Below are 27443 nucleotides of genomic sequence, written 5' to 3'. Positions count from 1 at the left end.
GGCACATCGTTATGAAAACAATGAACTTGTGGATATGTTGCTTATTTATGGAGAGTGTCTTCAAAGTGCTGCTGCTGCTTCGGTATTATACCCAGACCGCTTTCCTTTGCGGAATCATCCTACACCTAGAAGGTTCATAAATCTTATTCAACGGGCTAGGGATACTGGCGATTTACGGGAACATCGTGGAGGGCATGCAGGAAGAGGAAGGAGACCTGAAAATGTTCATAGGGAAGAACAAATTTTAAATCTCATCGAAGAAGATCCAACAACAAGTACTCGAGTTGTTGCAGGGCAGGTCGGATTAAGTCAAACAAAAGTATGGACAACATTGCGCGAGAATCAATTTAATCCCTTTCACGTTCAACGTGTCCAAGCGCTACTGCCTGAAGACTTCCCATGCAGAGAGAAAGAGTTCAGCTTTGTGAATGATTCCTACAACAACATGAAAATTATCAACATTTTTCGAATAAAATTTTAGCCATGGACGAGGCAACATTCACCCGAAACGGAATTAAAAATTTTCGAAATACGCATGTTTGGTCTGTTGATAATCCCCATGCAATTCGCAGCACTAATTTTTAACACCACTTTTCTGCTAATGTGTGGACAGGAATTGTGAATGGAATACTTGTTGGACCATTTATCTTACCAGACCGTTTGACGGGCGATGTTGATTTGGACTTTTTGCAAAATAATCTGCCTGTTCTGTTAGAAGACCCACTGAATATTAGGCAAGCTATGTGGTTCCTGCAGGATGAAGCACCTGCCCATTTTAGACGAGAAGTGAGCGAATTTTTGGATATAAGTTACCCAAATCGGTGGATTGGCCGAAATGGACCAGTTGCATGGCCACGAAGGTCGCCAGACCTAAATCCATGTGACTTTTTTTTGTGGGGGTATATGAAAGGTTTAGTTTTCAAGACGCCTATGGACACACAAGAAGAACTAATAGCACGTATTGAGCAGGCTGCGGCAACAGACAAAAACCGATTTCTCTATTGCGTGCCGTTACGGAACAGTGGTTACGTCGAGCAAATCGTTATGTTGAAGTTAATGGTGACAATTTTGAACAACTTTTTTAAATTAGAGAGGACCGTATTGGACTCATTTTATAACATTTTGGCAATGCAATTTTTTTATTTTTTGGTTTTTTGAATAATGTTATTTGAAAAAAATGTTTATTTTATCGAGTTCTATACACAGTTAAAAAAAAAGTATCAACTTGAAAATCACCCTGTATATAATCGGTAAAAGGATTTCGGCTAGTTGTGGTTTTCTGAAGTAATCATGGCGCTTTGAAGAATTCTGTAATAATTCTTCTGAATCTGTAATAATATGAGATGTAACATATGTAACATATATTAGAATCTAGAGATAAGGACGCAGAAAGTGGCTTGAACTTAAATGAAAAAGCATTGTCTATATAGCGCTCTCTACCGCAATAATCTATTTTTCGATTTCTTTTGCCATCAAAGGCTGGAGCCTTTTATCGGCGCTTTTGACAAATAAATTGTAAAACAAAATATTGGTGAAAGCGACTATATTTAGAGGTATTATAAACTTTATTTGGTTAAAAACAATTAAAAAAAAAGACATATTCAAATAATCGGTTGTAGACCAAATAAAAACAAATAAAATTATAATCTTTTGCAGTATTTGCGGACAAATAAAAAAGATAAAAAAAGGCAGTTTTGCTTTCTAAAATGAACAGAATACACAAAAAATAAGCCTGAGACCAATCAAATACGTCTAAAACTATTCTGTTACTTTATCTTTGCAAAGGAGATAATATTTACTTTAAGGATTTCCTTAATGAATAAAAATAATACGTCACAATTATAAATCGACGTGTTCGGTGTCGGTTGACAAAGCGAAATTTTATGACCTGTTTTATGTATTTAAACAGACTGTAAATGTTATTTTGTGGATTTCAGAAAAACCTTAAAATATTAAATCGGCATTCAGGAACCAAATGACCGAAGTTTGGCCAGACGACACAAAAAACGACCCTCTGCAGAATACTACAAATTAAAGGCGAATGCCAGTATTGGTGGTGGTAAATTGACTTAAGTTCTTAAGTTAAAGATTGATTGTGAGTCTAGCCGAAAATTATATTAGCGTAATAAAAAATGTTTGAGCCTACTATGACTGCGTAACAGGCCAATAAATAAACATATACATTTGATTAAAAAATAAAAAACTTTTTTAATGGCTGATAATATTTGAGTTGCGATGTATACACAGATTTATGAAAAAAGTTATTGCGGAAATGTTAAAAGAATAATAAAATTCATTCTATTTCAGTAAAGTTCTTAGCACAGTTAGTAAAATACATAGCAATATTTAGCATCTGCTTTTAGTACACAATGAAATAATATCATAATATTTTTTATTTTTTTATATAGCTCAAAAATCCTAAATAATGTAACTTATATAGGGTGAGCGAAAACTAGATTTTTCTGCCTTAAAGTGAAAAATCAAACTGGTTTTATTCTGGTACAATGTTCATAAAAACGAACACTATTGATATTAAGGAATAAAAAAGGTAGACAAAACCCTAAGAAATAATTTTAATATTTCAAACAATTTTCTAGTTAACGAAATGGTAGGTAAAATATTGAAAAAATACCATGATGCCATACCATGAAGTATTATTATGAATGTATAGATCTTGCTCAAAATCTGGGCGAGCTAAGCAAAATGTTACTCATTTCAATCTCTGTATCTATAATGTCGTAAGGTAAAGATGGTAAATTAAATTTATTGCGAATTGAAACTAATTGCTCAAAATGGAATGTTTTATACACTTAAAATCTGAAAAATTATAGAGTTAAACATTTAGTAAATTAGAGAAACTACGTATATTAAAAAGGAAAATAGAATAATTGAATTTCTATTAAGAAAAAAGAAATAGAATAATTCACTTAACTATTCGTGTACTTTAGCACGCAACTTATATTTGTATAGAATGTGATTTCCCTAGTTATTCTCTGAATAGCCAAGGATTTTTTACTAGAAATATTTGTCGTTAAACAGCACCTTTTCGCACAAAATTATCTCAAAACTACTGAAAATTATTAAACCTCATAAATAGAATCTCAAAAATTAAAAAATATTTCTAATGTGAAAAAAGGACGGTAGTATTTGACTTACAAATACTTATATGTCATATTTCTATTAGAAAAACACCCTTAATAAAAATCTGGGATTAAACAAACTATAGTTGGTCAAAAAAGCACAAAACAGAATACTGAACAAGAAAAAGCAGCACTTCTGAATCACCAAAATAATTGTTTTTAAAGATGTTTATGCCGCTCAGGAGAAATGTTTGTTCCAATTATGAAAAAAATATAATAATCAGATGAAGGATTTATTATATTATGTGTACACTCTTGTACTGACAAACTATTACAAGAATATTGATTCAATTGGTCCTATGGTTGGAACCTTTGGTGTGGCTCTCAAAGATTCTTAAAACATAAGTTCTAATCTTCACTGAAAGTATTTTGTGAATTGGTACAATTATTCTGCGGAATGAAGATGAATTGGACCATAAAACAAAAACAACATTTAATACTTTTTTACTAGTTTTTAATTAATTTCTAATTCCATTTATGTCTATGTAATATTGATTTTATGTATTATAAAAGTTAGCACTGGCATTATTTCGATCTCATATAAGATAATTTAAGAAAATTTATTAACACTCAGGTAGCCTGTTACATAACTTAATGTCTAGTGATATAATGTTTTAATTATTTTTTATATATATGTGTGTGCAACTCGTAATCTACATATAGAGACTGTACTAATTCTGTTACAATTCATTATTTTTACAGTCAGAGCATACACATTTCGTACTTTATTCTCGATGTATGTTGCAAATGGGTTATCTGCATGTAGTACGTGCTATTTTACTATTTCTATCCCGTCTTCTGGCACAAAAGCTGCACCTTTGATTTGTATAACGTTAAATCTTTCTAGCAGGAGTTTCTGGAATTGTGGCATTGCTGTTAGAAAGAAATAAATATATGACAGTTTTTACAGTTTGGTGAAAATTATTGCTATTCTGTTTCCGCTTTAGAACGTGAAAGTGCAAGTTCATATCTATAAAAATTCTATAAATCATCACCTTCAATTTCTATAAATTTAATCAGAAGTTTCCACCATTATTTTCTTTTACCCCAGTGGATGAAAATTTAGTATGAAATTTAATTATTAAGCTTAAATCTAAGGCGTTTGGGCCTGATAATTTAAACACAACATTAATAATTCTTTTTTGTCCATTTATAATACCATTTATTACCCATATTATAAATAGTTGTTTGTTAAACTCGTACTTTCCAAAATCTTGGAAGTCTGCTTTTATTTTGCCACTTCCTAAAAATAATAAAACCCTTAAATTATGGCGAACTTAGATCAATTTCAATTTTACCAGCCCTTTCAAAAATCTTGGAAAAAGTAATGGAAAAACAAATTACCGCCTATGTTATTGATAACAATATTATATTACAAAAACAGTCGGGATTTCGAAAGGGATTTAGCTGTGTTACCGCTCTTACTGACGTAAGGAGGTTGTCGCCAGTTTGGACAAGGGTGATGCAATGATTTTAATACTGCTTGATTACTCTAAAGCATTTGATATGCTAAATCACGAACTTTTGATTAATATTTTACATTATTTCGGTTTTAATACTACAGCTCCTAAATTAATTTTATCTTTTTTAAGTAATAGAACACAACGAGTTTTAATTGGAGAAGATAAGTCTAAGGTGGCAATAGTAAGGTCTGGCGTCCCACAGGGTAGCATTCTGGGTCCTTTGTTGTATAGGATTTTTACGTTGGCTTTTATGGATAAATTGCAATTCTGTAAAAACCACCTCTACGCCGACGACACACAATTATATTTGTCATTTAATGCTAGTAATATTGAAAGAGCTAATTTTTGTTTGAATGCTGACCTTGCTCTAGTAAATAAAGTCTCGTCAGATAATTCTTAATGGAGAACTTATCCCTCTTCATGTCTCAACTAAAACTCTAGGCCTAATGATAGACGTCAAGCTAAAGTTCACAGATCACATTACAAGTTGTCTTAAGAAAGGATTTTCAATGCTAAAAAAACTTTACAAGCATAGATCTTATTTGTCAAAAGAAACAAAAAATAATTCTATCCCATTTTAATTATGCAGATACAGTATATGGACCATTTTTAGACTGCGCTAACTCTGCAAGAATTCAAAAATTACAGAACTCGTGCAAAAGGTTTATTTGTGGAATTAGACGTAGGGAAAGGGTATCACATAAATTAGTTGATCTTAAATGACTTAATATGTTAAATCGCCGAGAGTTGCACTCTATATGTTTTTTTTTTATAAAATAATAAAATTTAAAGGATTAAAAATTAAAATTATGACCACCATATCTCTATAATAAGCTCAGATATCGTACTGACGTTCATAATATAAATATTCGCAGACATGACCTTTTGTCTATACCTTTACGGCTTTACATAAGAAAGAAATTTTTAAAAAGTAATTTTCTTACAATTTTGTGTCCAAAATTAATAAATACAAAATTTGGGATTTTTCCAAATCTACATCGGCTTTTAAAAAATCAATAAAAATGGTTCTTTCATCTAAACAAAATAATATTTAATGCATTGAAATAATTTATATTATTTCTTGTTAATACTGATATCTTTGGTAAATCAGTCGCCCTGGTCAAAGTTTACTGAATAAAATACTAAATGTATTTTATTCAGTAAACTTTGCCCTGGTTCTGCTCTCTTTTGTGTCGGGATTCCGTGTTTGGATCTGGCGCGCGTTTGGAAATATAAATTTTTATATGTATATTTTTCTCTACTATAAGAGTCTACAACAGAAATATAGTCAATATACCTGTCCCCCTCGTCCCTCCGTTCCTGCCTCCTATTAGTAAATAATAAGTAAGCTAGGATAATTTAGATTTCTTTTCTTTTCGGTTAGTTATGAATGTAGGGTATGCATGCTATTCGTACAGTTTATAATGCGGTTCTCGACTTTTTTTTAATTATAAGTGTAATATTTCAGGTCCTAACAGCTCCTTCTTCTAAAGGTAGCTGAAACATGACCTTTATTTCCTCTTTACAGTTACATGCTGAATTAATACACAATGATGGATTTTTTTTTCTTTGTATCTATATTATAAACTTATTTATATCTATGAGTGAGCATATGTGATATCTTATGAGGAAATATAAACCGTCTATTATTATTATTATTATTATATGACAAATTTTTTATGGAAAATCCTTTGTCTACTTCGATCATTACTTTTCCAATCAGGAAACTTTCAAGCATAATTATATATTATAGGCATTAAGTGCAGCCATATCAATAAGTTCTATAAAAATCTTAAATGGCCATATCCTACTTGAACGAACACACGTATATTCTCTGGCCATTTTATCTCCAATGTCAACTGCACCTTTGGTTTTACTATACTGTAAAATAATTTTAGGCTTACGTTTTGCTTTTTTACCATATGATACTTCATCGCTGTGAAACTGTGTCGATAAAAGAATGAATACTTTGTTTTTAGAAGATACGTAGAATATTAATGTAAGATCACTAGAAAATGTAAAAATAGAAGAACGTTCTTCGCGCACAGAATTTGAAGCAAATTCAGCAGGAATCTCTTCTTTGATAGCCCTTAGAATTCCTGTAATTGTAAGTTGATATCTTAGCTGTTTTTCGGCCAGGGGAACCGAAGTTAACATAATTGTATATGGTAACTCCACGCCCTGATACAAAATAGGGTCTGACCATGTCTAAAACTACCCTAAACCCCTAATTTATTTTTCGTTGATCGTAGGTCGAGCGAAATAACTAAGTAACCCCGTAATTCATATCAATTTAAGTAGAAAATAGAAATTATATCTAATAATTTATATATAAAATGGATTTGGTAATATACCTATTTTCTACAAGTAACCTCTCCTTTAACATTTGAGATGATGTAACTTTCTTAAAGAATTTTACTTTATTTTTTTAGGTTTTCTTTAATTTCCATATAGTTTCAATATTTTTTACGTGATTTACTTTTAAAACAAGAAGATGACTTATTACTAAATTCAGTAACCCAGAATTGCGTTTTTACGTGTTCGTGACATACTTTCTTAATATAATACGACATTTTAGCCCAATATTAAATTATTGTCTTATAGCTATATACCTTCAATATAATTTTGTAGAGAGTAGTTGCGAAAATTCGGTGCTCGCAGGTCGGTCTATGTTGCATTAAAAACATATCGCACGAAAGGTTTAACACTACATTAAATCACAGGTAAATATCGATGCTAGCTGACAGACGTTAACAATCGAATTGTTGTGCTACAAACAACTTTAAATTTGAATATTCAAACGAAGATTGCTGTGTTGCGGACCAATATATTAATAAAATACTATTATTATTATTATCTCCGTACACCTTGTATACTTGTATGTTGTACTAATTAATGAAGTTACTTATGAATATATATTTCAAAATTTTTAAATGCGTTCCGGCCTGTACTCAACCGTAGCAGGCCTCCAGAAAAACCACATGTTAATCCATTCCAAGTAAGACGGGTATCTCAGACTAAAAGCGACCGGCGTCTCTCGTACCTCGCTATTCGATCGAGTTGATTCAGGCGGAGTGCTATTGACCGAGATCGGTGGTACCGTGTGCTTGCGCATCGTTCTGGGACCCGGCAACACGCGACTTTTTTCTGGTTACCATAGGTACCATTATTTGTGACGTTCTTGAGTGAAATAACCTGGCAAGAAAGAGTGTTTTGGAGAGATCAGAACGGCGAAGTCTACGAAGAAATTTAGAGCAACAAAATGTAAGATAGAATAAAATAGAAACTTAATTTAAAAATGTATAACTTTTATAAATTTCTTCAAAGCGGTATAGTATTTTTTGTATGAAATTGCTTAATAAATTGAGAAAAATTATATATCTAGTTTACTTTGCATGTAGTATATTAAATTATTAATAAAAGCATTTTTTTCTGATAATATACATATACGAAAAAATCGATATAAATTGGTAACTTTCTTAAAAACGTATACCTATAATGCTTGTACAAACGTCAATTAACAGTTTTTTTTTAAATAATTCTAAAGATTAGTACTCTTCGAAATATAAGCAGAATTAAATTGTTTTATGCAACACCAAGGATTTTGTCAAATTAATATACAATTTCATTTTCGCCAAATAAAAGGAAAAGGCAATTTATTAATGAAATACGATCTATTAATGCTCAAATCATTCATAATACACATCGAGTCTTTTTTTAGGATTTTTTTAAATCAATTTACCAAACAGTATTAAAAAATACGTAGAGATAATCAAAAATGACAAGCTGAGAAAACAAAATCATTAATCTTTCAATCATTAACATTCTTAATTATATGAAAATATCACAAACAAATTCTAAATAAAAACTAATTTAATATAATTTATTATAACTAATATTATATAATTCTTCCTACTTTTTCATCTCAACAATCGCAGTAATTATCTCGTCAAAATAATTTGTCAGATATAAAATACTATATCATTTCGGTAAATACGGTGTACAATGAAGATATTCTAAATAATATATCTATAATAGGTATTTCAATGCTAAGCCCACATTATTTACTAAATTACTAGAGGTAATAAATAAATAAGATATTTGTACAGGGTGGGGACTCCTAACTGAAATAAATTCACTAGCACTCTTAAAAAAAATATTTTAGAAAAACGCAAAAACTAGTCTACTAAGATTTTTTTTTCAAAAGTTTTTATATCAAACAGATTATTATTCAAATGAAACTAATTCATATTTCTATATATTGGTAGTATCACTTAAATTATTTAAAAAAATCTTACATTAAAACCTTTTTTTACTATCTAACTAGTAGTGTGGATCTTGCTTCTTCTTTGAATTATATCATATTGTGCTAAAGCAAATAACTTATTTGCAGCTATTAAGCTAAGAGACCTTAAATGGCGATTTATACAATACAATATACAGGGTGACCCGTAATTAATTGGACGAAGGTTAATGTAGGATACCTGACATGAAAATAAACCGTTTGAGCTCAATATCGCTTAGCAAAATGTTATTGGTTTTCGTTCTACAGGGTGTTAAAACTAATTTTTTACCAAACATTTATTGAAATATTTTGGAATCCACTGGACAGATTAACCTAAAATTTGGCGTACTCTTATTATTTGGGATGAGGAATACGCATATGATATCTATTTTCCCATTACCACTAGATGGCGCCACATACAACAACATTGAGTGATTAAAATGGTCATAACTTTTTTGACCTACCTGTACGCACATTTGCGAGTGAAAATAATAAAACAGCATATAATTCTAGTCAAAAAAGGTATACTTCTTTGATGAGTTTTACAAAGTAGGCTTTGCCTAGGATAAACACATCATAACTACGACCTGTCAAGGTGAAGTATTAATAAGTAGGTCTTTCATTTGGCTAAAGCTCGTGTTCTTGTTGTGTTATTTTCGCTTAAAAATGCCGCGTCACAATGATTTTTTTAATGCCCAGATGCGGGATATGGTATGTGTATATGCTCAAAAAAATTTTCGTAGTCGAAGAGCAGCGCAGCGTTATTTAGATCTGTATCCGGATAGAAGGCAGCCAAATCATCAAACATTTAAAGCGTTGTACGATAGATTAGGCGAAACGGGGTCATTTCGTTCAAAAAACGTAAATGCGGGAAGACCAAGGATAATTGGAGTAGATATGGAAGATGAAATGTTGGTTCATGTTATCAAAAATCCTGAAACCAGCACAAGACGTATTGAGGCAGCCACTGGTGTAAGGAAATCTTCGGTGTCCAAAATTATACGCCAAGAAAAACTGTATCCGTATCATTTCACTTCAGTTCAAAATCTTTTTCCTCAAGACTTTTCTGCAAGACTCCAATTCAGTCAATTTTTAAGAGAGCGCCAATTGAATGATCCATTTTTTTATAATAAAATTTTATTTACGGATGAAGCCACGTTCACAAGGAGAGGTGTTTTTAATTGGCGTAACAATCATATCTATTCGATGGAAAATCCTCATACTTTCCAAGAACACCATTTTCAACATGAGTTTTCAATAAATATTTGGTTTGGGGATTGTATTGTGGGACCGTTTGAATTGCCAGCTAAGCTTAATGGAGAACGTTATCTAAATTTCTTGAGGAATGATCTATCCATTCTTCTAGAAGATGTGCCCCTGAATTTGAGATGTGACAGTTGGTATATGCACGATGGTGCACCGGCACATTATTCACTGCAAATCAGAAATTACTTAGACGAAATTTATCCTCATAAATGGATTGGTAGAGGTAGTGAATATCCGTGACCTGCGCGTAGTCCCGATCTTAATCCCATAGATTTTTATTTCTGGGGCTACTTGAAATCACTTGTGTATAAAAATAAAATAAATAACCGTCAGGAATTGTGGCAAAAGATTGTGGAAGGAGTCAATACCATCAGGGCCCAAGAAGAATCATTGTTTGGAGTCAGACAAAATTTAAATAAAAGAATTAGACAATGTGTCCTAGTAGATGGTGAACATTTTGAACAATTATTATAATCAACAGCCTTTTCTAATTTTATCGTTGTTAATTAAATTTTAGATTTACTGTTCATACGCAACCTAATAAAAAATGCATTTATTTCGAAAACGGTCTACTTTTTGGAGATCAAAGAAGTATACCTTTTTTGACTAGAATTAAATGCTGTTTTATTATAAATGTACGTACAGGGAGATCAAAAAATTTATGACCCTTTTAATCACTCAATGTTGTTGTATGTGGCGCTATCTAGTGGCAATGGCAAAATAGATATCATATTCGTGTTCTTCGTCCCAAATAATAAGAGTACGCCAAATTTTAGGTTAATCTGTTCAGTGGATTCCAAAATATTTCAATAAATGTTTGGTAAAAAATTAGTTTTAACACCCTGTAGAACGAAAACCAATAACATCTTGCTAAGCGATATTAAGCTCAAACGGTTTATTTTCTTGTCAGGTATCCTACATTAACCTATGTCCAATTAATTTCGGGAGACCCTGTATAGAATATCTATAGGGTGATTAACACAGATCCTAAAGCCTGGTAGACCGGGAGGGGAGGGAGAGCTGGTTAAAAGAAATAGCTATTGGGGTAATGACTAGCCCTAGGCATCAGGGAGACTTAGTTAGAGTACTAGGTGACTAGGTTATTGTCCACCATTAGATTGGTTTTCTACACCAAAAGTGTGGTTTGGAGATCTTTAAGGATCCCGCTTGAGATGATTCACAACGCCATATTTTTTACTTTCTGGAGTCTCTGGATGACGCGGAGAAATGTTTACCTAAGTGGGGAAGGTGCAGGTAACAATGGGGCGGATCCAAGTCCGGTAGATATCTTGGCCCTTCTAGACAGCTTAGTCTTGAGATAGAGAAGAGAATAGAGTGAAGGTGGATAGCTAATCCTTGGTCTTGTCTTGCTGTTCCCAGATAAACTAAATAATGGATCTCGACGATCCATATCAGATTGGTGGCTCCTCGTTTCAGATGAGCAGGTGAAGCTCTATTCCTTTTAGAAAATAGCACTGTTTTTGGGGTTCACCTCTGCCGTTTCCACCTGTTCATCTAGGAATGAATTAACAAAAAATAGCTTTGTAATCTAAATTAATCTGTTTTTCTTATTGAATGTAACTTTATATCATTTAATAGCAATAAGTTTTAAAGAGTGAAGCGTTGGTTTCCAGTAGTGGTAGTTCGTGCGATATTAAACAAAAGGGGTGACAATGGAGAACCTTGGAGAATTCGGGTGGGCAGTTAATAGAAATAAATCCATTAGCACAGACGTAAAATTTTAGAAATACAAAGACACTCATTCTATCCGTAGTTTTTATTTTTTTGTGTAATATCTTGAATATAGAATTAAGCCACATATTTCTTCTTTTCTTATTGAAGTTGGTTGAGTGCTGATTTTTACTTCTTCTACTAGTCAAATAGTATCCATGGACAGACTAATAGCTTTTCCTTTTGTAGAAAACTTTGGGCGCGAAAGCCACGAACTACCTTTGTACCTTAAATATCTAATTTTTATCTTATTCTTATCTATATTTTTAAGTCAAGACAACTTTTTTCCATATAATTATTAGCTTTACAAAACCGGATTTAACATCCTCTAGCGAAAAAAAAATCATTTTGATGTGTACATTTAAGTGAAATCAACCGTTAATTCCGCCAATTATTTTTGCGCACAATCTGCGATAATTCTGCTGTCAAAGTGTTAACTTACTAATTAACTAAAAATACTGAGATTTTTTACATTTGTCTAAAGAAAAAAATGTATGGTCTTTTTTCTGCTATTAACATTAAGAAAATTTAAAAAACTGATAAACATATTAATAAACCAATTAATGAATTTTTAGTACTTCTTGTTATTAATTTCTAATTAGTTTAGTTTATAAGTTTTAATTAAAACAGAATCTAGCAGATTGTTCAGGCTGTATAAAATGTAGCCTGGTATTTTATATAGTATATATTTTCTTAGTCATATAAATTGTATATCAAATAAATTAGGCAATACTTTATTTAAATGTTTCAACTTTTTAGGAATCAGTTGCAGTTTTTCTTTTGATGTTTTATAAAATTATACTAATACTTAAGTTTGTAATATTTTTGTCTTAGTGTATTAGCACATTAAGCTTTACTGAATGAAAATTAAACTTAACTGAAACTGTTATCTAGATTTTACATCCATCACGTTAAGTAAGTACCCTTCTAGCTAAAAATAAAATTTTTATTTGATTTAAGAAAACAAGAAAATATTATTAATAATAACATTCATTTCTGCATTTAATATACAGGGCCCCGCAACAGTGCGTCGGTCTTCCATAAAGCTTAAACAAAAGGGTTAACATTTTCTAACCTCTTAAAATTTTTGTGACGTAATAGCGCATGTCTATAAATAATTTTGTATCATACAGGATGCTTCAAAAAAGTGGAGTGCCATTGTTTTTATTTAATTTTTGGGACCACCTTAGGCTACTTAGTATATGCGCTAAATATGGCTACTTTGTCATCTGCAGTTTGACCGCAATAATTCTTTTACCAAAAAAATTAAAAAATCAGTTCAATATATAATTTTATCTTGACATATATTCATAATATTTTTTGAATAAACTTAATATATATTTTTAAATATGAATCGAAATTATGTTCGATAAATTAAGAATCGAAGAATTATGTGTTTCCTAAAATATGTAGATACTTAGATATTTTATTAATCATATTAAACGAAGGTTTTAAGAATGTTCAAGGAAAAGCATAATTTTGTACAAATGAAAAATGAAGTAAGGCAGAAATCTTAATCTTAAAAACTAGAGATTATATTCAAAATTACTTTTTAAAACTAGTTTATTTTTATTCTATTTATTCGACAGACGTTTCTTTACTCGCAAAATTTAATAAAATCCTATTCTTATGAATAACTAATAATTAGATTAGTTGAGTATGTTTAATACTTAAGGTACGTTTCGAATAAATTATAAAATAAACAGTCAAAATATTAATGTTTAATGTATTCGTAAGAGTTAATGTTGGAACTGATTTGGTTCCATATGAAGGTAAGGATGTATAATTTGATTAGTTTGAATTTATCAGATTTTACAAATCATAAAATTTAGCAATTTCTTGTATTCAGGAAATTAGGAATGTGAATCTAGACCATGATTTTAGGATTTTAAGGTGAACAAAAACGTAAAAAGCAATAATTGGTCTCTTGTAGATGAGGATTCCAGATTTAATTGTTAGATGTGTAGAGTTTATTTTTGACGATTGCATTTCATAGTGAGAATTGTGAATGGTAGAAATGACAAGAGTGAAAGAAATACAAAATTTTGACATTCTGAAAAGAGTTTTTCTTTTTATTTATTATAAATAATTTATGGTCAGGAGTTCATGATCAAGATATATGCTAAAATCAATTATTATTTCAACTACAAGAATTGGATTTCCAACTATGAAAGCAAAGAGCTTTTACCTGTTGTACTAAAAGCGGGATCCTGTAGTAGTTAAAAGACAGCAAAGCAATAGCCTTGGTATTGTTTCACCTGAAATAATAGAACTAATGATATAATACTATCAAGTTCAATAGAGGGGGATAAATCCTATTGCGCTATTTTTTGCCTTAGGTAATTTAACTTGAAGATTTAATATCATTACAAAATATTTTCAAACTCCTGACGTATACAGTGAAATCTCCCATTAGCGGACATTGACGGTACCAAGTTTATTGTCCGCTAATAGGAAGTGTCCGCTAATAAGAAAACCCAAATATGTAAATGTATGTACATACATAATTTTTATTAACTAACATGTATTGATGAACATTACAAGTATAAACAAACATAGGTACATTGCTACCTTAAATACCAGAAAAAGAAAACTGAAATTTAAAATCCTTAAAAATTTGTTGCAAATTTCAGATCTTATACCTTAAAAAAGTCAGATATTTTTGCCTGCTTCTTCTTTTACATTTTTTCCTGAAAAAGGCAGCTTTGAAAATATGATTCGATATTTTTAAGGTGTTCAAAAGCGACAAAATAATTTTTTGTAAATTTTTTCAGATCATCAACACATTTTAATGCATCGGCATAAGAATTCACAGTACTCAAAGCTTCTTCCCTTTCTTCCTCTTCTTCCTTTTCTTCTCTATCACTTTCCAGCAAAATTGTATTTTGTACCTCATCAGCAATGGTTTCTAGACCTCATTCAAATGTTTCCTCCGTATGAAGTTCTTGGTCCAATATAATAAAGTCATTATCTAATGCCTTAAAAATTTGGCCAACTTCCTGACAGTTTTTCCAGAATTCCGCTAAAGTTGCCAAAGGTAAGTCATCTTCTGGATTGTAGTCTTCTGCTCGAGTATCTCCTTGAGGTGATTTTTGGAAACCAGCTTTGACAAAATAATTTTGTATAGTGCGTGGGGTAACCTTATTCCAGGCGTTCTTAATAAAATATAATGCCTCCAAACTGTTAATCGATTTTGATAAATCTGAAGCAGACGATAATCATCCATTTTTGATAGAATATGCTTTAAAATCTGGCTTCTATAAAATAATTTGAAATTTTGTATTATACCTTAGTCCATGGGCTGACATACAGAAGTTGTGTTGGGAGGTAAAAAAAGTATTTTAATATTTTTAAGGTTAAGTTCTCTTGGGTGTGAACCGGCATAATCAAGAAAAAGTAAAATTTTTCGTTTTTGACAACCCATTCTTTTATCGATATCCAAAAGCCAGTCTGTGATGATAATTCTTGTCATCCAAACTTTTTTATTTCATGTCCATGTAGCCGGCAAACTCTTAAGTGGTAAATTTTTTAAGGCTCGTGGGCGCGCAGCTTTTTCAATAACCAAAAGCTTTTCTTTGTCACCAGCCATATTGGCGCAAAATAGTATTGTTAATCGTTCTTTTGACATTTTGCCCCCTGTGCACTTCTCGCCTTTAAACATTAATTAAAGTTTTATCTGGCAAAGCTCTAAAAAATAAACCGCTCTCATCTGCGATATAGATGTCCTCTGGCCTATATCCTAGCAACATTCCTGGTAGCCTCTCTAAGAACTGATTCACATCTTCTTGGTTTACATCTGCCGACTCCCCTGAGATGCACTTAAAGCTTATATTATGCCTTCTTCTCCACTTATTCAGCCAACCATCAGATGCGCTGACATTGCGATGCCCCAATTCAATTGCTACTTCTTTCGCCTTCGTTTTTATTAGGAGCCCTGAGGTGGGAATTTTTTGATTTTTTGCGTGGGCAAACCACTCAAAACAAACTCGGTCTATTTGGGCAGCTTCACCTTTCAATTTTCCTGATTTCTGATCTAAATTTTCTCCCGATTGCCATTGTATTCGAATAATTTCTTTATTTTTTACAATCTCCGCCGCTTGACTTTTACTTATATTAGAGCTAGAATAATATGTACATTGTGATCACAAAATACAAAAATTAAAATCCTACACCCATACCTTTCTCCCAGTTTACGGACATTTAAACTTTCCTGTTCTGCAATATTTATAACCTCCATTTTTTGCCTCAGCGTTAAAAAGTTTCTAACGGGCGCCATGTCACCCGCTTTAATTACAAGACGGTACTAAAACAATACATACGTGGATACTAAAGTGGCGTGATCTTTTTCCTGGAGTAACATAATGGTCATTTTTGTCCGCTTTCGGAGATCCGTGTCCGTTGTTGGGGAATTTTGCGCGTTTTGGGGTTGAAAATTTTTGTCCTTGTCCGTCCCACAGAGCGTCCGCTAATGAGAATTTATTTTATAGAAAATTGTTCTTTAAAATCTCGTGACAAAAAATACTGTCCATTAATAGGACATGTCCAGTATTGAGAGCTGTCCGCTAAGAGGAATTTCACTGTATTTGTAAATGTTTTTCTGGAAATAGCTTGGCATTCTTTTTGTTAGTTGCTCTGTTGGGGGCAAGTAGCGTTTTTAAAATAATAGATTTTAGATGGTTTTAGAGCACGAAATCTTGATTTCGTCTTTTCTCTCGTTCTTCAGGAGCTCCCTTTTTAATCAGAATAATATTTAATTAGAATAATTATTTTGTAACTATTACTAAACCGACAAATATTGCAATGCATCCCGACCAATTCCATCTCCCAATATACCAGCCGTAACATTTGTAAAGGTATTGCGTACGTTTTTTTCTAAATAGTAGTGGGTTTTACCCAATTTATTAACGACAGTTTTGTTTATGTGCTCTTTTAAATAAAAATTGCTGTCATCATTAAAACAGAGATTTTTGATGGGCTGAGCTTCTGGCTGTCAGAATTTTACAAACATCTTTTTTTGTCAGGATCACCGCCATTAAGTTTTAAGATAATAAAGGCTTTGCATTTGGGATAATATGTATGCAATTTTACAGATTCGCAGGATAATCCGGTTACAGTAGCTGATAACATAGGATTTATTGTAAACTATTAGAGTACTTCAATTAGCGTTGCTCCGTCCAGTATTATTGATTCATCTCTTTTTTAGCAAATATAAATAATAAAAAACACATATAATAATTCTAGTAATATTAACGTTTCGTCTTTTTAACTAAGAATAGGAACATAAAAATACTCTTCAAAACTGAATAATTAAAACGCCCCCTTTTTAGAATAATAACTAAACTATCTTTTTTATGCCTGAGCAGGAACCAATATTTTGTTAATTTTTTTCGATACGAATAATCGCGAATAGTATAGTCGTAGAGAGTTTCAAGATTAATGATACAAAAGAAGTAAGAATATTTTTACACATTTTTTAAATTAATAATGAAAAATAAAATTCAATTAGCTAATGGGCTACCATTGAGAAGCATTTTTTACTTCTCAGAGAGCTTCTAGCCTCTCTCTCCGTTACAGAAATTGCTTTCAGCGATGTTTTCAGATTTTCTTTCTGTAGATAAATGAAAATCAGATATTTCCATAACAAGATGAAAAATTTCACAATGACTTTCTCTGCTCTAAAAAATTTTAAAATGTTGAAAAATAGTATGATACTTTTTCCTAGATCCAGTTGCTATTTGAAGTATTCTTAATACGGATTATTGAACTTATGAAGAAAAGTATTGAAATTTCCTGTGCGTATCTTATATAATTCTTATGCCGAAAATAGACATCCTAGTGGTTACATGTGGACAAAAGTGATTTGCATTATTAATGAAACGCCATATTTACGCATTTATTATAAAAGCGCTTGATTTTCTAAATTCTATGTTTCTTTTTTGAACTGTTTTAATGTGTTTAATCAGCTTTTTAGATTTAACTCTGTTGTTTCATTTTAATGTAAGTAATTAATGCTAGTTTTGCATAATATATATATAGTTTTAAAATTTAGCAATGAGATCAATCTTAATATACAAAGTTTTGTTTTTTTAACAATTCTAAAATTATTTTGTGTTTGATTTTATTATGTTTTAATGTAATATTTTTATTATGCTTTAATATTACAAATATTTAAGATAAAACTATTTTTAACTCTGCGTTTTTTGAACGAGGAAAAACGAATTCAAATGAGATTTCTTTTTTGTTCAAGCAATTTACTGAACACGTTAATACTTTTTCAAATATAAAAACAGCTTTATGTTACCCATAATATATGACGGCTCATTTATTACATAGGTTATTTAATTATTTTATCGCAATTTATAAATTGTTTTACTTTTTCAGTAATGCTCACAAGTTTGCTTTAGGGGTAATTTAAGCTTTGCTCCCGATATTTTTATATTGAAAGCAGTATTTAAAAAAATATATTCAATGTATTTATCTTTCGGTAATTATTTTGTAAACGAATATAGAACATACAGTATATACATATAATTTTGAACGTATTATATAGGTACATCTATCAATTTCTAGTAAAATTAACTTCCCATAAACAAGGACATAATATTCAATTAACATACGGTTGTGTCAAAGATCAAGAACAAAACTAAATTTAGAAACTGTAATTATTATAGTACTTATTTGCTTTAGTTTTATCTATAATAATTTGCATAATGTTTTTTAGAATATATAGTGAGCTGTTGTAAAATAAACGTTTCTTTTTAAATAATTTTTTTTATGTTCAGTTTTCTAATACATGCCTACACGAAATTGAAATTTAGTATTTATTATTTAGTTAATAATTAGCATTTTAATATCTTAATTCATTTGATATGCATTTTAATTTATGGTTATTATGATATCAAATTATTAATCTAAAAAATAGGGGTTTCTATTATTTTATAGGAAATGATAATTATGTTATGGCCTGAACATGTATTTTTTTAAAATAAAATTTGAAATATATTAAAATAGTTTGGGCTTTACTAGAATATACTTTACCAAGTGTTTATTTTTACAATCGAAACGTGTTTCGCTAATGATGTTAGCATCTTCGGAAGTCAGAAGAATATTAAAACTAAATTAAAACTACTTACAAGGGGCCTTATATACTGATAGCTAAAAACATTTTAAAAATTAACTAAACTAATGACTATAAAATATTGGACTTTATCGCTGTTAAGAATGGTTTTTTGTTTTTTGAATATTGCTAAACTTTCGTATGCATCTAATTTTTGATTGCTATTAACAAATTTTACTTATTTTAAATTATCAATTTCTGTAAAGGGACCAGTATTTAAAACATGTTCATTCCAACTTAACTTTTGAACCCTTCCATATTTCACACTAGATACATGTTCATTAAATCTGACGTTAATTGATCTTCTTGGTTGCCCTACGTTTTTTTTATCGCAACCATTAAAATTAATTTCATGCATCCCGGACTTTTTATTAGTTTTCTTTTTATTATCATAATTCTCAAGTCGAATTTTGATAGACCATTCTTAGACCTAGTATTTAAAGAACCAACAAACCCTTTTGTCAAGATGTATGGTATTTCAACGAAAGTCTGCTTATTTTTATTTTATTTGAAATGTGGTAAAGTTTTTAAGATTAATTTTAAACCTATGTCTTCTAATCAGCTTATCCATAATCCTATTGTCATAACCATTGACCCTAGATATTGTTTTAATTGTTTCTCTTCCTGTACTAAATCTGATACAACTAAGAGGAAATGAGACTAAACGATGTACTAAGAAATCCATGTTAGCCATTTAATGTTAAAAACAATGGTTAGAGTCACTAGTTATATATCTAAAACTATTTCTTTCTTTTCTATTAATATCAAAATTCTAGTCTATTATTATTTTTGATGACAAGAGTATCTAACAATGAAAATTGGTTATTTATTTTTTGTTTGAAGGTAACTTTAATTGATGAAAAAGGGTTATTGAGTTGTTCTAGAAAATTATCAATATTCCGTTTACTTTTTTCGAACTCGGATTTTTTCTACACATGATATCTTAACCAAACCCGTGTAAAGTATTGAAATGTATTTTGGCATTTAACCTAAAACCGTTCATGAAGAGCTCTGCTAGAAATGCAAGTACCCATGACTGCTCAAGTTGTCAACACGAATTGTTGTATTGAAAAATATTCTGCGACACAAAAAGTGTTTTTAATTAATTAATTTTTGTATATTATCCAAAATTTCTGGCACAGGAATGCTTAAAAACAAAGAAGGTACGTCAAAACAAACAAGAATTTTACATTCACATATCTATAATTAAGTTATTCATTATTTTATTATTTTAATAATTAAGGTATTTTATATTCATAATTAAGTTATTGAATTTTAAAATAAATTGTTGACTGCTTTTGACTAAAAAACATTCACAAGTTAATTGTATTATATTTAGTCTCATTTTATTGCCAAGCTTATGGATTTTCGGAAAACAATATATTATTGAATTATTGAGTTTGAAAGTAACTTTTAAGTTATAGAAACTCTGCGGATATATGAATATATCCGCACTTGCTAATCGTTTTTCTCGCAAATCCTTTTGAAAATTTTGACAAGTATTCAATTGAAACTTAAAAACTTATTATAATCTTCTCTAGTGATGCCTTTGCAGTTTGAAACTGGTGCAAAGTTAAGAACATTAGGTTCTTTTTTATATTTACTATATAAATGCTTTGTCTCTAAATCGAAATGGGATATACTTATACAAATTGTATTTAAAATCTTCCTGACCATCAAGTGAGAGGTAGCGAAGTAGTGAGAGATTACTCACGAGTTATCTTTAATCCCCATTATTCCTTGTTAATCAACTACATCCGATCCAAAACCCAGCCTGCACTATAGACGGCTGGAGGGCAGCTTGACGGGTAGAGGGTGAAGGTTAGTCGGTAGAGAGTAATATACCTTGGACGCACTAGTTCGATGAAACATTATTTTATTAGATTGGTCATATTATTACAATGACTAATCTAATTAAGTTCCGTCATAAATTGTAGCTCCCGTGAGTGACTTTAAAATCATGCCCCTTGATTTTTTATTTTTTCTTAATTCGTCTGCTGGGTTCCATATAGCTTTGCGGTTAAAAACAGCCGCAATTAATTTTTCCTTCATTTTGCGACCAAACACTACCTCACGCCTGGTTGAACATATCCAACATGACCAACAGAAAACAGACCAAGGATAAAAGACAAACTTCTGAATAAAGTTCTGCGGAACAAAACGCCACAAAAACGGTGGATGCAATCCGAACTAGCAGAGATACCTGTAAACATGTATACCGGCCCCTTCAGCAAATATTGAGAAATAAACATTAAAAATTTATTGAAATAATAATAGAAAATATTAATTAATTTCCCTATAATATTTCAATCAATATTCAGGTAAACTGAAGTATTATTATTACATTTCTTTTAGAATTCCAGTTTACCTCTGAATATCAATTGAAATATTATAGAAACATTTATTTTTGTTGCCTATTATTATTTCAATCAACGATCTGAAAAAGACATTATCAAGAACATAATTGATTTTGAACATTTCAAAGGGTATTTGTGCAAAGAACCTTGGACACGGATTTTTTCAATAGTACGCATCTTGCAATTGGTCTCTCTACGATGGCGTACATATTCAAAATTTTAGCTAGATTGAGTTGAACATGGTAACTACAATGACTCCGATTTAATATAAAAATCTTAATATATCATTTATTAAATGGAATTGCATACTATATTGCATGAAAGAACAGCAGTGCCTTTAAGATCTAATTATTTTATTTTCCTAAGCGCAATTGCCAGATTGGCCAATAAACACCATTCAATAGATTTATTTGCATCTTATAAAATATTGACGTTTTTATAATAATGGGGATTTAAATCAAAACGATGGGGTTTTGATTTAAATCGTAGTTCTTGTGAAAAATAAATGGAACCCTAAAGTAAAAGAAGAAAGGATTGCACGTATCAGGGTACTTAATTTTTTTTTACACATAAATTCAAAGGTTGGGTTGTCATTTAATATCATATATAGACCTCCAGAGCAAAATCTCAAAAGTTTTTCGGAGGAATTACGAAATTTGCTGCTGCCTAGATCATATCCTTTTCAATTGTGCTCAAAGTTTATAAGACTCTTCAACATAATATAATAAAAACCCAAAAAAAGGACAACCATGCAGTAGGCTTTTGCTTTCCTATCAACATCTCTCAAAAACAAAAAGAGAAACAAACAAGTTATAACAAAGTTGATTTTGAACGTCTCAAAGGGTTTTTGTGCAAAGAACCTTGGACAAATATCCTTCAAATTGCAGATACAAATTAAAAAATCTTTATTTACCCAAAGGAAAAAGAACAAAAAGAAACAAACTCCATAAATCACTGATAAAATAATTAACTGCATTCATATAAGAGATACACTATTCCGACAAGTTAAATCTAATCCCGGAAATAATAATCCGAAAAACGATTACATAAAGTATAGAAATGAAATCCATTCTCTAATAAAAACAACAAAAATCAGTTAGAAAAATACAGAAAAGATCCAAAATAGATGTGAAATACCATTAAGGAAAAACCATAAATGCTAAAAAATCAGAAAATCTAATAAGAGAATTCCAGGATGAGTTGGGAAAATCTTTAAAAGATGCTCATGGAAAAGCTGAGTATTTAAATAGGTATTTTTCTGACATTGGACAAAATCTGGCAAAACAATTGAACGTACCAAACCAAGATGACTATTGAAATTTGATAGAAAATATGGGTCGTCGTTTCCTTTATACTCTATCAACGAGCTTGAATTAATAAGAACCAAGATTTAAATGCAACTAAAGGATCGGGGCTAGACAATATAACACCTCTCTTAATTAAAAATATTTACCCCCTAATAGTGAAAAATTGCTGTATATATTTAATAGATCATTTGAGACCGGCGCCGGCGTTGTCCTAGATCCTTCTACAGCCGCAAATATAAAGCCGCTTTTTAAGGCAAGGGATAAGCAGCTAGCTACAAACTACCATCCTATCTTACTTTTGTCTTCATTTTCTAAAATATACGAAACACTACTTAAAACTAGAATAATGAGTTACCTAAATAAAAATAATATGTTACGGAACAATCAATTTAGTTTTTGTGAGATAATCGCAGTACGGAAGATGCATTAGGACTAGTGACAATAAATATGTTTAATCATCAATATGTTATAGATCAAGTGCAGGATGAAAATAATAAGATAGAAAGTGAATAAGATAGAATAGCGCAATAAGTTGGTTAATGCAATAACAAATTTTGTTAAATAAAATAAAAATGATGATTCTTAGAGACATTTAATTAAAGTTGGTAAAGTAACAAACAATTTTTTGAAACAAAACTCCGGCATTTTAATTTTAAAAGCAGAGAAGGGCAATATTACTATGGTAATGGAAAGAAATAAATACCTTGAAAGTAGCACACTTTTATCAGATCAGAATACCTACCTAAAACAAAATAAAGACCGTACGATCACTATTAAGAATAAAATGAACAAAATATTAGATAGACTTATTTTGTTATCAGGTGCAGCTTGAACGACCGATGTACGTTGTCTTTGCAAGAGATTCTAGACCTCTTAAAGTTCGCATTTCAAAACAATTATTTCAATTTTAATGGACAGTTTTACCAACAAGTTTTTGGATTAGGTATGGGTTATTGTTTATCACGTATTTGCTCCGACATTATTATGAGTGAACTTCAAAAAATATGCATTGATCAATTACTTTTTAAATTTTCATTTTCCAACGATACGTGGATGACATTATTACTAGCGTGCCTGCCGACCAAATTAGTGTTCTTTTTGACCCATTTAATAGTTTTCATTCAAAACTGCAATTTACGATGGAAATAGAGTCTAACAACTGAATCCCTGTCCTTGACATTTTATTTGTTAGAACGAACCAGAATGTAATAAAAACAGATTGGTACCAAAAACCAACATTCTCAGAAAGATTATTAAACTATAACTCCAATCACTCTTTTAAACAAAATTAATATAATACAAAATTTGAAGTAGAGCAGATTTAGAGTAGGGCATTACAACTATCTCATATCGACTATCACAGAAAGAATTTTCTTAAAATAAAAAACTTTTTTCTAAATTATGATTATCTACATAAATTAATTGATAAAATATTATTTAAAACTGATGAAACAACTTAAAAACAGATCAAAACCGCCGAAAAAAATGTTTAAAATACCCTATGTCAGTAATCTCTCTGAGAAAATTACAATAGAACTTAATGACAATCATATTAACATTGCTTTCAAGAATGAAGACATTACCAAATGGTTTTTTTCAAAATTAAAATCGAAAACACCAAAGAACGGTGCCTTTCGGGGGGTCTCAGGATTAACCCCAAAAAAGCAGAGCTCCTACTATTCACGAGGAGACGTAACTTTGGCACGCCCCCTGTTATATCTCTAGGTGGCGTGCAGCTGCATTACTCCAGAACAGTTCGATTTCTGGGAATCAAGTTGGATCCCAAACTCTCCTGGCACGATCATGCAGACACCAGAATAAAGAAGGCCACCTGCGCGCTATGGGCCTGCAGGCGGGCTTTTGGCAATACCTGGGGTCTGTCTCCTAAGATCCTCCACTGGATCTACTCGCGCATTGTGAGACCTCTTCTCACATACGGGGCTATCGTTTGGTGGCCATGTACGGAGAAAGTAAAACTGTAAAAAAAGTACTCTGGACCTCGTTGTGCAATTCGAGGCAATGAGGACTGCGTACAGGCTATACATCCTCGGCGAACTACGTGCTGGCGAGACCGGTCACGCAAAAATTTGGTCACGGGCCATACAGGAATGTCCTCTCCTTCTGATGGGCAGTGACTGCATGGCTCCAGTGACTGTGGACTGCGAGGGATTCGTGACGCACATTACAGGCAGAGAGGAGTGGAGTGACAGCCTGACATCCAAACCCCACTGAGACTTATGTATATTTTGATAATCGGTTTACTTCTTTACATCTGATTATTTTACAAAAAAAAAACGATTATGGCATAAACAGTTTAGGTACTATGCGAAGTAACCGATTGCAAGGTTGTACATTAGAATAAGATAAATCTTTACTCAAGAAGGGTAGGGGAACTTTTGATTATAAAGTCGATAATAATGCACGCATTGCAGTCGTAAAATGGGCTGACACAAAGTGCGTTACCCTAGCCAGCTCGTACGTATCACATACTCCTACTTTTCAAGTAAAGCGATACAGCAAAGAGGAAAAAAAGAAAGTTGATGTGGTATGTCCACAAATTATAAAGCAATACAATACCCACATGGGTGATGTAGACTTAGCTGACATGCTAATAGCTCGTTATAAGACACCCTATAAGTCACGGCGTTGGTATTTGGGGATATTCGGACAACTTATTGATATTTGTGTAAATAACGCTTGGTTGTTGCACAGACGAGACAGTAAAGTCCTTGGACGGAAATATGACCATTTGAAAGAATTCAGAGTAAGTTTGGCTTTATCGTTGCTTAAACCCGAGCAAAAGACCAAATTTCGAAAATCTGACTTTGCAAACGATCAGCCAGCAAAAAAGATTAGGGTTCCAGTAATGGCAAGACCAACTGATGATATCAGATATGACCAAATTGGACATTTTCCCACATTTACACAAAAAGGAAGATGTAGACTGTGTACTAATGGACAAACCACGGTTTTTTGTCAAAAGTGTAATGTAAGATTATGTTTTGTGCAAGGACAGAATACGCGCAATTGTTTTTTAATATACCATGTTAAAGATGCCTGAACGGTCAATGTATTTCATAGGATACGTAATTTTTTCGTATTTTTTGTACTCTGTATAATGCAAATAAAGAAAATAATATACCAAAATATTTTTTTATTGAAATTAAAAACTAAAAAAAAAAAAATAAAGAACAGGACGTTGACAATATAAGTAATGCTTATTTTAACCTAATTAGCAACATAAAAGTCTAATCTAAGAACACCTCGTACATATCCATACATATATAACTCATATATATATAAGATCTAACACTATGTGAGTCCCCAGGTATATCTCTCTAAAAAAGAAATATTTACAACAACACACCTTATCTATGTTTTGTTTTTTTTTTATAAGTAAGTAGATTGGCTGCTTGAAACGATTGCCCAAATTCATCTCCCAACATAGATGGTTATAACATAACAAAGAAAAAAATAAAAATTAAAAAACTCTTAAGCACGGAAGGATCTATGAATTTCTTATATTGATTATGATATTACAATTATCATTATTGATGACGACGATCTACAATATATGTAAGTGAATATGCAAGTTCTTCGTTTTGATAGTATCTTCCTAATATTATCTATTGTGACCTTTTGGTTTTAAATTTTTTTTTTAATTTTGGTTATGTTTTATTATAAATTTTATTTAATGTGATTTTAATTGTATAAAATTGGTTCAATGATTTTTAACTTAATGATTTTATTTGTTTTTATGTATCTTTTATAATTCTCAGGATGATCTCATGGAGATAGAATCGTCGACAAAATATACAATTGACCGTCTGAAGTAGTTTTTTTTACCTATATCCAACAAAAATAAAAAATAAGCAAACTTATAGGTTAAGGTCACGATTAACAATTCATATCACTTCGACAACTCTACTCCCTTTATGTGAATATTTTTAGACCTAAAGAAAGCATCTGAGACTGTCGACTACACTTTCCTATTAAAAAAACTTCAATCATTGGGTTTTAGGAGGGTGACATTAAAACTGCTAAAAAGCTACCTTATAGGTCGAACACAAAGAGTAACTGTTGAAAGACCCACGAGTTCTGAAAGCCTAATGCAATGCGGAGTTCCGCAAGGAACAAGAAACAAAGGTTATTAAACTTAGAAAAAAAAAATATTTTTTTAAAGTTGAAACCTATATTAAACCTAGCAAATCTTAGTACGGTGTACCACGCGATTTTTGAATTTATAATGTAGTATGGAATAATATCCTAGGGTAGCAGCTATGATATATCATTAGACGGTCTGGAAGTACTGCAAAATCGATGAATTAAGATAATTTTGAACAAGGACCCACTCTATCCAACAGTTTAATTGTGTCGACATTTTCCAGTGATGAGGTTGCTTTAATTATATGCTTATAAAATACTACTATATATTATAAATACCCCAAAATCATCAATGAAATAAGATCAAATTAGTACCAAGCTCGACAAATATCACAAGAATGTTAAAAAGTTTCACAAAAATGTACAAGATACATGGCTTCAAAAATTTTTAATACCTTACCATATAGTCCTATGGTTGGAACCTTTGGTGTGACACTCAAATTACGAGACAGTTTTACTACTAACCAAAACTTTTTATTTTTAATCTCAACACGTGTTTCGCTAACGATGTTAGCATCTTCGGGAGAAGATTAAAACATTTTTAAAGATACTCTCGACGTGTATTTCGCTAACGATGTCAGCATCTTTAGAACTGTTTTAATCTTCTCGTTTG

General features: G+C 31.1%; 1 protein-coding gene across 2 annotated transcripts in view; it reads left to right on the top strand.

Annotated features, from left to right (window-relative positions):
* The first annotated feature begins 7613 nt into the window (after positions 1–7613).
* The window catches only part of LOC126734377 (chondroitin sulfate synthase 1), a 493776-nt gene continuing 473946 nt past the window's right edge, over positions 7614–27443 (top strand). For both annotated transcript variants that reach the window (XM_050437976.1, XM_050437975.1), the window contains exon 1: positions 7614–7867. The gene's annotated coding sequence lies outside the window, so the exon portion shown is untranslated. The remainder of the gene's footprint in view (positions 7868–27443) is intronic.

Source organism: Anthonomus grandis, chromosome 3, assembly GCF_022605725.1.
Source record: "Anthonomus grandis grandis chromosome 3, icAntGran1.3, whole genome shotgun sequence".
Lineage (NCBI taxonomy): Eukaryota > Metazoa > Arthropoda > Insecta > Coleoptera > Curculionidae > Anthonomus > Anthonomus grandis.
The sequence above is the reverse complement of the archived record's forward strand: the minus strand, read 5'-3'. Positions and strand labels throughout refer to the sequence as shown.